Here is a 15,279-nt window from a genome sequence, read left to right on the forward strand (position 1 = left end):
GAACCTGGGAAGCGGAGGTTGCAACGAGTCAAGATCGCACCACTGCACTCCAGCCTGGGCAACAGAGTCAGACTCCATCTAAAAAAATAAATAAGCAAATGCCAGGATGCTCTGTAGTTTCTACTGACTCTAGGAGAAGTGGTCAGGCCTGCCCTAACATTGGCAGGGCCCAGGGCAAGATTACAAATGGAGACCCACGTGTTACGGGTCACATATAGAAGTTAGAAATCAAGCTAATAAACCATTAAATAAAAGATGTTTTTGTTTTTCTCCCTTGACAAAGTAGGCCTTCAAAATGACCTGGAAGGCCAGGATGGACTTTAGAATTCTTGACTCCTTAGGGTTCCACACCACGGTATTGTAGTTGGAAGAGCCTGCCCCAGCCTTTCCCCTTTTCTCCCACTCCTGTCTCCATCTAATTATCTCCATCTCAAGGGGCCTTGCACACTTGCTTGCAAGCAATGCAGCATGCATGTCCATGCTCTGTACACACATACACACATGCACACATACACAACCAACAACAGTTCCAGGAGTGTGTGCACTAGCAGCATAATCCATCCTCCAAAGGATGGACCTGGGAAAGAAGCCTGATAATGGATTTGGGGCTGTTTGAGCTAGAAATCCCAAGGTCCTGTGTATCCCTAGAGTGACTGAGAAGAGGGAGCACTTCCACTGGTTCCACACCCTACAGAGAACTGTAAGTCCACGGGAGGCCAGAGTGGGGCCAAGACAAGGACCCCTCTTGACTGGAACTAAAGGCAGCTCTAGAGGTGGTGTAAATGACATGCCATTGGCAATGGGCTACTTTCCCCAATATATAAAGAACTCTTCCGAGGGAGAGTGATAGAGACTCCTCCACAGAAAGTGAAGAGACTTCATTTAAAAGAATATGAATGGCAGCCGGGTGCTGTGGCTCACACCTGTAATCCTAGCACTTTGGGAGGCTGAGGCAGGTGGATCACCTGAGGTCAGGAGTTCAAGACCAGCCTGGCCAACATGGTGAAACCCCGTCTCTACTAAAAATACAAAAAATTAGCCAGGTGCAGTGTTGCGCACCTGTAATCCCAACTACTCTGGAGGCTGAGACAGGAGAATCACTTGAACCTGGGAGGTGGAGGTTGTGGTGAACCGAGATCACACCACTGCACTCCAGCCTGGGGTACAGGTCGAGACTTTGTATCAAAAAAATAAAATAAAATAAAATAAAGAACATGAATGGCCCCTAAAAATAAAAAGGTCAAAAGTTTGATAGCACATTTTGTTGACAAGGGTGTGAGCAGCAGACATTCTCATCCCACTGCTGGTGGGAGTGAAGGTGGTGTGAGCTCTTGGAAGCACATGTTGGAAACTGCTAGAAAACTTACAAATGCATATACTCCTTGACCCAGCAATTCCACATCTAGTTATGGAAGCTTGAGAAACTCTTCAACAAGAAAGAATATTAATTGCAGTATGTCTCGTGATGGCAAAATACTGGAAGCAAACTAAAGTCTGCTAGGGTGGAACTGGTTAACTCAGCAATGTCCTCCGTCCATTAGAATGGCATGAGGCAGATCTATATGAGCCCATACACGGAACTGTCTTCAACATACATTGCTTAGTGTTGAAAGAAAAGTGCCCAGTCAGGACAGTGGTGGTGTGCTGAGATTTGTGTGAAAAGAAAAAACTCACATATACATACACATATATTCATTGTGCAAAAGCTCTCTGGAAGGACATACAAGAGACTTAACAGAGGCTACATTCAAGGAGGGGATCTGTCTGGCTGGGGAGAGCTGTGAGCTGGAGACTTACTCTTTTACTGTATCTCTTTTGTGCCTTTTTAATTTGTACCATGTGTATGTTTTACTTATTCCAAAATATTCAAGTAATAAAAAATATAAAACACTTAGCTCAACACACTATCTGTTCCTTTTTTTTCCTCTTTTTTTCTTTCTTTTTTTTTTTTTTTAGAGGAATGCAGTGGTATGATCATAGCTCACCTCCCTGGGCCCAAGCAATCCTCCCACCTGAGACTCCTGAGTAGCTAGAATAACAGGCGCATATCATCAAACCCAGCTAATATTTTTTTATTAGAGATGGGTTCTCCCTATATTGCCCAGGCTGGTCTCAAACTCCTTCAGCTCAAGCAATCCTCCTGCCTTGGTCTCCCAAAGTGCTGGAATTACAGACATAAGCCACCAAGCCTGGCCTGGCCCTTTTTCAATAGTAGTTATCTTTTCTACCTTATGCCATCATCATTTATACACTATTTTTGCATCCTCATCTATATTTTACAGTTTGTGAGGGCAGAATTCATGTCAAATAATAACTAAAATTTTTGAGAATCTATCACATGCCAAGCCCTGTTATCAATTCTTTATGTGCATTATCTCATTTATTTCTCTATAATCACCTCTGATGGTAGGGACTGTTATTATCCTCATTTTACCAGCAGGGCATTAAAAATCTTCCCTAAGGCCACCTAGCTATATGCTGCAGACGCTGTCTGATCCTAAGACTGTTTGACCCTAGTTCTGGCTGACTTCAAGTTTGCCTTAATCATTGTACACAGCAGCTCATTCTTCCTCCGATACACACAGAGAGTACCTGAAATCAGTAATGCATAAGTGAATGGGTGCATGGGTGAGTAAATGAGTGATGTACCCACCACATCAACAGTTATCCCGCCTGTTGTGCTTCTAGGTCATAGCATGCTGTTCCTAGATTTGGGGAGGACTTCCTTATAAATAACCACAGGTTTCCATTCCCTGCTACTGCCTGGAGGGAAATATGGAGATGAAATTTACCAACTAAGAAAGACGAAGGGGCTGGTGGTTTCACGTAAGAGAGGGTATTTTTTAAGCAAAGGCGCTGGGGCTTAGACAAGAGCCTGAGGGCCTATTCTGTCACTTCTGCATGAAACATAGTTCACATCTCAAAGCTCTGAAATGTCAGAGAGCTGATTGTACAGTCCCTGGTCATACAGAGCCCAAGGGTCCCTTCCAACAGCAGGGCAGCCTGTACATGCTCATCCTGCAGTCTGAGGGCCAAGCAACCATGAATCCCATGTGGGATAGCCCTGTTTGAGCATAGAAACAAAGGTTTTTGGTCCCCTCTACCAAAAAAAAAATTGCTGATGTGTTCATGTACCTGTTTGTTTTCCACACTCCAAACAAAGCCCACTGTGAGCTTCCGTAGGACAATTTGAACCAAGCCCCATGATCCTTACACACAATTCTGTCTCCTCATCTTGCATGATTTATATGGGGTTTAAATAATAAATTGCATGGATGCTGTAGAATTTATAGTGCTCCAAGTAGGTCATTAAATAAATCACTGTATAAATTAAATAAATGAACCTAAATCATGCAGTAGGAGGACTTCATTAGAAAATCAATCCCGTGAGTGGATAAACATGAGGACTGGCAGGTGCACTGTTGTTTTTGAAAAGTCCCTGCATCTGTGACCGCATGTGAAGGTGCTCTGTGCTGGAGGGCACTCACTTCTCCCAACCCCACCCTCCCCCTACTCGGTTGTGGGTGCTCCCAGGAAGCTGGGTTCTGGCTTGCAGTCTCCAAGAACATCTGGTTCCAACTCCGAGTTCCCCGGGCTCTTCTAGCAGGAGTCCACACAGCCGCAGGGACTCAGGTCACCTCAAAGGCAGCCAGCCTCTTACCATTTCCATGGCAGAACAGAGGATAAAAGATAAGGCTTGGTGCATTCTGAGTAAGGAAATCCACAGGGCTCCTGCCAACTGCAAGCCCAGTCTTGGCTTGAACACAGGCCAAGAAAGAAGTCCAAACATCTTTGGCTGGCAGGAGTGTTCACCTTGCCGTGGGCAGATGTCTGCCTGATGCTGCTGCCTGCCAGCTGTGCTTCCCCCAGCCTCCCATGCAGAATGCATTCCAGTCTCCATCAGGAACCCATTCTTAAGGGGACATAAAGGACAGATCGGTCCAAGGGGCAGGTCCGATTAGGGCAGCTTAAACCCCTCAATTCCTCTCCAGGTCCATTCTGGGACAGGAGAGCCTTGGGATCTCCACCTGGCAAAGAGAAGCACATCATTAACAGTAGCCTGGGGCAGCTCTGCCAATCAGGGTGGGAGGCAGGAGGCTGACGACTGAAGCCAGAAACATTTGAGGACATGGGAATCTCAGGCGAGAGGAGGTCCTGTATTTTTAAAACTGTTGCTTGAGACAAGTCATTGAGATTGTGTTAAACAAGATGCAAGATGAACAAATGGCCTACTAATAACAAGCTCTCTGGGAAACTCTACAGGCTCGGTGAGGCTCCCCAGAACCCTGTGGGAAGTTTGGCAACAAGTGAAGCTGAAAGAGTCATGATGTGGCAGCCCATGGGTGTGTCCTGTGCTTTTTAGTCACTCTAAGAACATGAGTTTAAAGACGCTGATCCCCCCAACAGCTGACTTCCCTAATTCCTTGGCTTGCACACTCTGAAATACTGCAGGTCCAGGGGGTCAAGGTAACTCTTTGCTCCTGAGAGGGGAGGCAGCTGGGGACATGGACCCAGAGGGCCTGTGAGGACCACAAAACTGCCTGTCCCATGGATTATGGGCCAGGCTCCTTTTGCCCTCTGCTCCTGTGGGTCACTGTTGCCCAAACACTCACAGGTGGCTGTGCCCATGGTCTTCATTGAGACCCTTTTGTGTTGATGCCTAAGAAATAAGAGAATGAAGCCCTGATAGCTGGGACATCCTTTGAATCTCCCAGACATTGTTCAATCTCTGTCTTAGTGATCTGACGCCAACAGCTATAGAAAAGGAAAAGGAAAAGAAAAAACCTGTCACCTGAACAGCCCACCATTCACCTAATTTCCCCACTGGATCATTGTCTTAGCCCATTTAGGTTGCTATAACCAAATTCCCTAGCCTGGGCAGAGTATAAACAGCAAACACTTATTTCTCACAGTTCTAGAGGCTGGGAAGTCCAAAATCAAGGCATGGCAGATTTGGAGTCCACCCCACTTCCTACATGGCGCCTTCTCCTCGTGACCTCACGTGGCAGAAAGATTGAGGAGCTCGCTGGGCACTAATCTCATTCATGAGGGTGGAACCTCTTGGGGCATAAACCATAGCAAGTATCGAGATCACCAGGGAGGTAGTGGCAGAGGGGACCAGCACACCCTGTGCTTCCAAGACCTCGTGTACAGTCACAACTGAGATTTTTCCCATTCTGAAAAGTGAAGGAGACAGAAGAAGAGAGAGAAAAAGAAGGAAAGAGGGAAAGGAGGGAGGAAGGGGAAAGACATCTTGTGAATTTACTGACTCTACTCGTCTCTCAAGTTACTACCCTAGGTTTTTTCTCTTGCCTTTATTGCCTAATTATTGTTGTTTGTTTATTTGTTGTTTGTTTGTTTGTTTGGGCTCTGTTGCCCAGGCTTGAGTGCAGTGGCACAAACATAGCTCACTGCAGCCTCAAATCCCTTGAACTACAGCAATCCTCCTGCCTCAGCCTCCGACATAGCTGGGACCACAGGCATGTACCACCACCATGCCTGGCTTTTGTTTTTTTTTTTTTTTTTAAGAAACAAGGTGTCCCTATATTGTCCTGGCTGGTCAAACTCCTGGGCTCAAGAGATCCTCTCACCTTGGCCTCCCAAAATGCAGAGAGTACAGGTGTGAGCCACTGCACCTGGCCCCAATTACCGTTTTTCTTTCTTTTTTTTTTTTTTTTTCTTTTTGAGATGGAGTCTCACTCTGTTGCCCAGACTGGAGTGCAGTGACATGATCTCCACTCACTGCAACTTCTGCCTCCCAGGTTCAAGCAATTCTGCCTCAGCCTCCCAAGTAGCTGGGATTACAGGTGCCTGCCACCATGCCCAGCTAATTTTTTGTATTTTCAGTAGAGGCAGGGATTCACCATGTTGGCCAGGCTGATCTCGAACTTCTGACCTCAGGCTATGCACCCACCTCAGCCTCCCAAAGTGCTGGGATTACAGGTGTGAGCCACCGTGCCCAGCCAATTATCATTTTTTAAACAAGCCCCACCTGTTGCCTTTTCTGCTCAGCTGCTACTCACTCCTGAACCCCTTTGCCTCTGTGCACACTGCTCTCTCAGAAGTTGCCAGCGCCCTCCTCCTGTATGCTTCTGTTCTCACACATTTCAGCATCCCCACTGCATTCCACACTACTGGGTCCCCATCCTGCTGAAGCCTCCTTCTCCCTGTACCTACAAAACTCTCCTGTGGCTCTTGTTCACTCTTTACTTCCCAGGACTCTTTGATTTGTTTTCTCCTTTTCCTTCTCTCAACATCAGCATCCCCCTTGGTTTCAAATGCCATGCCCATGAAGATGACTCTCAGATCCACATTTCTGACTCTGGCCCGATGCCTTCATGATAAGCAACCATCTCTGGTTATCATTACATTGCTCTAATTGGATGCCCCACTACCTAAAACTGAACTCACCATCTTTCTCTCTGCAAATGGACTTTCTTCCTTGGACTCATCATCGCCATGAGGAATATCTCCATCCTCAAGCTCCTGAGGCCTTTTGAATGCTCCAGTTGTTTTAACACCCCATACAATCCTTCATTGACGCCTGCCAATTATTTCTATGATGTTTCTCTCACATCCACTCCACCCCCACTGCCCTCACCCCAAAGGAGCCCTCATCATCTCATACGTGGGCAAGAGAAATATGCTTTTAAAGCTGGGAGGAATCCAAAGCTAGGAGTTAATCCAACCTTAGCAAAGGCTCAGAGGAAATGTGCCAAGGTCACACAGCTGTTTACAGTCAGGACTTACACCCAGGCTTCCTGGCTCTGTCCCTTGCCTTTCACCTCCACCACGGGTAAACTTCACAGTGGCAGCCTAACTCCTTTCACTTTTCCTTATAACCACTTATCAAGACATTTTTTGGGGTGTCCGGCCATCTCATCCAGGAGGGTAGAACCCTGCAGTAATATTGCACCATGTGGTTTCCCTTCCTGGTTAGAAGTCACTGAATGAAGGATGGTCATCTGACTATTCAAGACAATCAGATTTTTTCTCCCAATATTTGGAATTAGGGATAAGAAAATTCGAATTCAGTCTAAATTCATCTCTGCAAGGTGGCCTGCCATTCACCCGCCCTCTGCTCTAAGGTGCAAAGAAAGGTGGGCTTCAGAGTGATGCAGACACATGGAGAGAAGCAGACAGGAGTGGGAGAGAGAAGCCTAGAGAGTGGCTTTGAGGTAGCAGAAGGACTGGTGACTCTATCTGACCCATTAGCTCCATCTATGTCCCTAATCCATCCCCAGGTAAACACATAATCTGAGCAAAAACTGGGTTTGCCATGAGAACAACTTCAAAAGTCTTCTAGCCTTAGAAGTTTTTGCTTTAAGCTATCTCAATTTGGTTTCTGTTGCTTACAATCAAAGAGTTCTAAGTAATTCACCACCCATCCCAACCAAACCAAACATATGCACACACACACACACACACACACACACACACACACCATGAACCTACGCAGGGTAGAGGGTAGTTTATCTCAAGCCCCTGTAAAAAGGCTCTCCAGCCAGATGTAGGGGAATGCTTTTCCATTCAACTTGCTCTCAGCTCCCTGCCCCTGCCTGCCACTTCTCCCCAAGACAAATTCACAGACTCATCATTGTTATTGCCTCAAAGATGACCTGCTCCAGCTACATCAATGGGCTCATAATCTGTTGTATAGGTCCTGCTTCTACATCTTTGCAAATGCCTCTGTCCCTTCTGCAACACCCTGGTCCCCTCCTCTTCAACATTCTTTGTCCCTGGGTGGCTCCAAACCCTACCTGAGTTAATGTTCCTTGGAAAAGCTTTCCTGCTGAAGCTCATCCAACTCCAATCAGCACCTCTAGCCTCAGCCCCAGCTCAGCTTCCCCTCCCTGCAGAGAGGAGGAAGGAAGTGTCCATAAAAATACACTCAGTAACGAGACGTCAGTTCTATGTTCTGGCTTTTCTGGTGTGTGTCCTAACTTCCTGATGGTCTATGAGCTTTTCAACAAGGAAGACAGGCATCCCCTCCCAACAGCATCCGGTGCAGTACTTTTCACATGATAGACACTCAATTAATTTAACTGCCTGACTGGTTAGAACAGGAAAGGTAATAAGCCAGTGTCCAAACTTGGTCCCGGCAGGCCTCTAACTTCCTCCCTGAAAATGGCAGGCATCAGGAGCTCCGGGGCCCTCCACTCACTTCCAACCCTGAATTAAGATGTGGTGCTGCATGAATGACTCAGCCCTCTGGAAACATCTGAGCAGGGATCAGGTGCAAAGCAGAGCTAAAGGCTGCAGGGCAGGATCTTGGAAAGCAAGGCCTGTCAGGGAGTGCGTGGGAGTGAATGTGCACAAGCAAGGCCCTAAACTAGGACAAGGAACAGCCCTAGGATCAGCCCTGGGTGTGCACGTGAGACTGGGGACCTCCAACCCAACTCCAAAACTTTCCCCATGGCCTTCCTCTTCCAAAGCCCACTGTGAGCATCCGTGCTTTTCTTTACTTCAGACCTTACATCCCACCCATCGCTCTTAACTACTTCTTGCAGATAGGGGAACAAGAAAAACCTAATGTCTTAGCAGTATAATTCTTCAAAAAGTGTCTTCTTTTTAGAAAAAAAAAACAAAAAAACAAAAAACCTAACATGGACTACAGCTGCTACTATATGCCAGGCATTATAGCTCTATTAGGTAAATTACCATTAATTATTTCTATTTTACAGAAGGGAAAACTGAGGCTCAGAGTGATTTAAGTCTTTTGCCTAAAAGTATTAGTATGCAGAAAGCCATTCAGATAGGAGGTGGTACATCTGGGATTTGAATCCACATATTTTTTGTGCAGAAGTTGAATATTTTCCTGTATACCTTGTTGCCTCCTGATATAAGGCAGCAAGACCTCATGCTAAGGAAAGCTTGGCCAAACTACACAATGAATCCTTCCTGGCCAGCAGCAGGTCAGGAAGATCAGCAGGGGTGAATGTGTCACATTAAAGGTAAAACTGAGCATGAGAGAGAGTCAGATCATAGTGAGACCCTGTGTCCCACCCAGAATGCTATGGCCCACCAGGGCAAAAAGAGCATTAACTGAGAGCAATAGGTCAGATAACAAAGCTCCAGAAATTAGCTTTGAAGGTGACCATCTGTTTCCTGCAAGAAAGAGGAGAAAAATTCAGCAGATTTTGTTCTCCTTTCCCACTATCAGAGATTAACATATTTGATTTCACCATCATCTACATCATCATCATCACCAACTAACACTTATTAAGTGCTTGTGTACTACATACTTGACTTGTATTACCTCATTTAACCCTTACAACAACCCAGGGCAGGGATATGGGAGTTAAACTCCCCACCTTTAACAAATGAGGAGGCTAAGGCTCAGAGTGCTGCATCAATTTTATCCAAGCTGCACGGCAAGTCAATGGAAGAATCACAATAGAATCTGAAACTGCTTACCTCTAGAACCCAAGCCCATAGCCGTGACCACAGCAAGGGCTGTGCTACCCAAGCCCATAGCCATGACCATAGAAAGGGCTATGCTGGTCATCACACTGAGGGGTACTCGTTGCTGGCTCTGAGGTCTCAATACACTCCAGACATTGAGATGTGGGTGTATCGTGGAAAAGCAGGATGGCAGCCCCCACTGCCACCCCATCCCCAGAAGCTAGAAGAGAAGGCCTGTATGAGTAGGGGTGGTCAAGTATCAGCCCTGGGCAGCCTGGGGGAGCAGCAGGAGGAAGGAAGCAGCACAGGCACTAACCCTTAGCCTTGAGGCATCCGAAGGACCAGTGCTGCCTGAAGCACAGAACCCTGAGTCCCTTTGCTGCCTCTCTGTAGCATCCTATTTTTACCCCATGTTCCAAGAAGATTCCTCTTACACAGTCACAATCACATGTGACCAGAGCCTTCGCAGGACTATGGCTTTCTCAAGACCAAAATAAAGCCTCCATTTGCTATCCCACCCTGATGCCATATGAAATACTTCATCACCATGGTTTTTGTTGTGGGGGTTATTTGGCAGGGAATCTGAAAACATATAAAGAGAAAGGTATAGTAAGACTTACATCTCTTTTTCATTCCTTAGGAAGAATTGTTATTTTGGTAAAGAAGGCTTGCAGCAGCATTGATTGCAATGCTGGGGGCTTCACAGTTGTGCTAATGCGATCCTTTTTCTTTAGAAGCCAAGCCTGTTAAGCAGGGTGGATGCTAATGACTGCATAGAAATTATACAGCAAAATTTTATTCTAGGAAATTGAAATTGTAAATGATCTCCACTTTCATATTCTGTTGGATACTGATGTAACATAATCATCATGAAAAATTCCACAAATACCTATGGATGATTTACAATGTTAGATAATTTTACTAGTGTCTTTCTTAAAAATAAACCAGATTTATGGTATTCAGTAAGTCACTGACTGAGACCATGTGAAAAGGCAGTGCTGTGCCAAGGGAAGTGAGCAGGGCTGGAATCTGAGAAACCAAGGTTCAGGTCTCAGCTCAGCCGCTACCTGGGGTGGCGCCTCAGAAGCTCCTCAGCCTCTGCTCCATTCTGCACCTATCCATAAGGTGGGAGTGATAATAATAACCCACCTCCATGGCTGACCACCGAGATCACATTAGAAGATTACCCAGCAGTAGTAGAGGATTCCCAAATGTGTTTTCTTCTTAGCAGACAGGTTTGTTGTGATAGTGTTGAGTTTCACCTGAGCCCGGTGCTCCTGGGAAGCATGGAAGGTTCAAAAGTCCCCCCCCGGGCCCACCACAGTGGCTCACACCTGTAATCCCAGCACTTTGGAAGGCCCAGGTGGGCGGATCACTTGAGGCCAGGAGTTCGAGACCAGCCTGGGCCAACATGGTGAAACACTGTCTCTACTAAAAATACAAAAAAATTAGCTAGGTGTGGTGGTGCATACCTGTAATCCCAGCTATTCAGGAGGCTGAGGCAGGAGAATCACTTGAACCCAGGAGGCGGAGGTTGCAGTGATTGGAGATCGCGCCATTGCACTCCAGCCTGGGCAACAAGAGTGAGACTCGGCCTCAAAATAAAAGGTCTCCCACCCTTTTGTGTTCTAGTGAATGCCATCCTGCAAAGAACCCCCCTTCCCCATTTGACTCACGTAAGAACCATGGATGTCTCCCTTGATCACCTGTGACAAAGCTAGACACAGACTCTCCAAACTCCCATGTTTTGCCTTATAAATGATCACTGGAACCATTTCATCCCCAACCATTCAATAGGAACAATCTGAACAAAATGCCTGAAAACCAAACATTAGCTAAGTTTCTCCCCTTCCCCGTGTCCCTGAACTTTGGCTCACCCTCACCCTAAGCCCGTAGACAGCCCATCCTGAGAGCAGGTGGGTCTCAGGATTATAACATTCTCTGAGCTGCTGTCTTGATCCTCTCATCCCACTTCTTCACAGTGGTTCTTTCTAGCCTTGTTTACTCCTCCCTATAAAAGAAAAACCCTTTTTGCCTAACCTTTGAGAGACCTGCACGTACATTAGTCCCCCAGCCTTATCCACAGTTTCACTTTCTGGAGCTTCAGTTACCCAAAGTCAACTGTGCTCAAAAAATAGGTGAGTACATTACAAACATCCCTGTCTGACTGCTCTGAAGAAAGCAGTGGTTCTCTCAGCACGGTGTTCGAACTCCGAGAATGGACAGACTGCCTCCTCAAGTGGGTCCCTGACCCCTGTGTAGCCTGACTGGGAGACATCTCCCAGTAGGGGCCAACAGACACCTCAAACATGTGGGCGCCCCTCTGGGATGAAGCTTCCAGAGGAAGGATCAGGCAGCAATATTTGCTGTTCTGCAGCCTCCACTGGTGATACCCAGGCAAACAATATCTGGATGGACCTCAGGCAAACTCCAACAGACCTGCAGCTAAGGGGCCTGACTGTTAGAAGGAAAACTAACAAACAGAAAGGAATAGCATCAACATCAACAAAAAGAAGGTCCACACAAAAACCCCATCTGTAGGTCACCATCATCAAAGACCAAAGGTAGATAAAACCACAAAGATGGGGAGAAACCAGAGCAGAAAAGCAGAAAATTCCAAAAACCAGACCACCTCTTCTCCTCCAAAGGATCGCAGCTCCTCGCCAGCAAGGGAACAAAACTGGACGGAGAATGAGTTTGATGACTTGACAGAAGTAGGCTTCAGAAGGTCGGTAATAACAAACTTCTCTGAGCTAAAGGAGCATGTTCTAACCCATCGCAAGGAAGCTAAAAACCTTGAAAAAAAGGTTAGATGAATGGCTAACTAGAATAAACAGTGTCGAGAAGAGCTGATGGAACTGAAAACGCAGCATGAGAACTTCGTGATGCATGCACAAGTTTCAATAGCCAATTCAATCAAGTGGAGGAAAGGATACCAGTGATTGAAGATGAAATTAATGAAATAAAGCAAGAAGACAAGATTAGAGAAAAAAGAGTGAAAAGAAACGAACAAAGCCTCCAAGAAATATGGGACTGTGTGAAAAGACCAAATATACATTTGACTGATGTACTGGAAAGTGATGGGGAGAATGGAACCAAGTTAGGAAACACTCTTCAGGATATTATCCAGGAGAACTTCCCTAACCTAGCAAGGCAGGCCAACATTCAAATTCAGGAAATACAGAGAACACCACAAAGATACTCCTCGAGAAGAGCAACCCCAAGACACATAATTGTCAAATTCACCAAGGTTGAAATGAAGGAAAAAATGTTAATGGCAGCCAGAGAGAAAGGCTGGGTTACCCACAAAGGGAAGCCCATCAAACTAACAGCAGATGTCTCAGTGGAAACCCTACAAGCCAGAAGAGAGTGGGGGCCAAATTCAACATTCTTAAAGAAAATAATTTTCAACCCAGAATCTCATATCCAGACAAACTAAGCTTCATAAGTGAAGGAGAAATAAAATCCTTTACAGACAAGCAAATGCTGAGAGATTTTGTTACCACCAGGCCTGCCTTACAAGAGCTCCTGAAGGAAGCACTAAACGTGGAAAGGAACAACCGGTAACAGCCACTGCAAAAACATGCCAAATTGTAAAGACCATAGATGTTATGAAGAAACTGCATCAATTAACGGGCAAAATAAACAGCTAACATCGTAATGACAGGATCAAATTCAAACATAATAATATTAACCTTAAATGTAAACGGGCTAGCCCCAATTAAAAAACACAGACTGGCAAACTGGATAAAGAGTCAAGACCCATCAGTGTGCTGTATTCAGGAGACCCATCTCACATGCAAAGATGCACATAGGCTCCAAATAAAGGGATGGAGCAAGATCTACCAAGCAAATGGAAAGCAAAAAAAAGCAGGCGTTGCAATCCTAGTCTCTGATAAAACAGACTTTAAACCAACAAAGATCAAAAGAGACAAAGAAGGCCACTACATAATGGTAAAGGGATCAATTCAACAAGAAGAGCTAACTATCCTAAATATATATGCACCCAATATGGGAGCACCCAAATTCATAAAGCAAGTCCTTAGAGACCTACAAAGAGACTTAGACTGCCACACAATAATAATGGGAGACTTTAACATCCCACTGTCAATATTAAACAGATCAATGAGACAGAAGGTTAAAAAGGACATCCGGGACTTCAATTCAGCTCTGGAACAAGCGGACCTAATAGATATCTACAGAACTCTACACCTCAAAGCAACAGAATATATATTTTTCTCAGCACTACATCGCACTTATTCTAAAATTGACCACATAATTGGAAGTAAAACACTCCTCAGCAAATGTAAAAGAACAGAAATCATAACAAACTGTCTCTCAGACCACAGTGCAATCAAACTAGAACTCAGGATTAAGAAACTCACTCAAAACAGCACAACTACATGGAAACTGAACAACATGCTCCTGAATGACTACTGGGTACATAACAAAATGAAGGCTGAAATAAAGATGTTCTTTGAAACCAATGAGAATAAAGACACAACATGCCAGAATCTCTGGGACACATTTAAAGCAGTGGGAAATTTATAGCACTAAATGCCCCCAAGAGAAAGCAGGAAATATCTCAAATCGACACCCTAACATCACAATTAAAAGAACTAGAGAAGCAAGAGCAAGTAAATTCAAAAGCTAGCAGAAGGCAAAAAATAACTAAGATCAGAGCAGACCTGAAGGAGATAGAGACACAAAAAACCCTTCAAAAAATCAATGGATCCAGGAGCTGGTTTTTTGAAAAGATCAACAAAATAGATAGACCACTAGCAAGACTAATAAAGAAGAAAAGAGAGAAGAATCAAGTAGATGCAATAAAAAATGATAAAGGGGATATCACCACCGATCCCACAGAAATACAAACTACCATTAGAGAATACTATAAATACCTCTATGCAAATAGACTAGAAAATCTAGAAGAAATGGATAAGTTCCTGAACACATACACCCTCCCAAGACTAAAACAGGAAGAAGTGGAATCTCTGAATAGACCAATAACAGGTTTTGAAATTGAGGCAATAATTAATAGCCTACCAACCAAAAAAAGTCCAGGACCAGACCAATTCATAGCTGAATTCTACCACAGATATAAAGAGGAGCTGGTACCATTCCTTCTGAAACTATTCCCATCAACAGAACAAGAGGGAATCCTCCCTAACTCATTTTATGAGGCCAGCATCATCCTGATACCAAAGCCTGGCAGAGACACAACAAAAAAAGAGAATTTTAGGCCAATATCCCTGATGAATATTGATGTGAAAATCCTCAATAAAATACTGGCAAACCGAACCCAGCAGCACATCAAAAATCTCATCCACCACGATCAAGTCAGCTTCATCCCTGGGATGCAAGGCTGGTTCAACATACACAAATCAGTAAATGTAATCCATCACATAAACAGAACCAACAACAAAAACCACATGATTATCTCAATAGATGCAGAAAAGGCCTTCAACGAAATTCAACAACCTTTCATGCTAAAAATTCTCAATAAACTAGGTATTGATGGAACGTATCTCAAACAAATAAGAGCTATTTATGACAAACCCACACCCAATATCATACTGAATGGGCAAAAACTAGACACATTCCCTTTGAAAACCGGCACAAGACAGGGATGCCGTCTCTCACCACTCCTATTCAACATAGAGTTGAAAGTTCTGGCCAGGGCAATCAGGCAAGAGAAAGAAATAAAGAGTATTCAATTAGGAAAAGAGGAAGTCAAATTGTCTGTGTTTGCAGATGACATGATTTTATATTTAGAAAACCCTATCATCTCAGCCCAAAATCTTCTTAAGCTGATAAGCAACTTCAGCAAAGTCTCAGGATACAAAATCAATAAGCAAAAATCACAAGCATTTC

This window comes from Nomascus leucogenys, chromosome 15, assembly GCF_006542625.1.
Source record: "Nomascus leucogenys isolate Asia chromosome 15, Asia_NLE_v1, whole genome shotgun sequence".
Lineage (NCBI taxonomy): Eukaryota > Metazoa > Chordata > Mammalia > Primates > Hylobatidae > Nomascus > Nomascus leucogenys.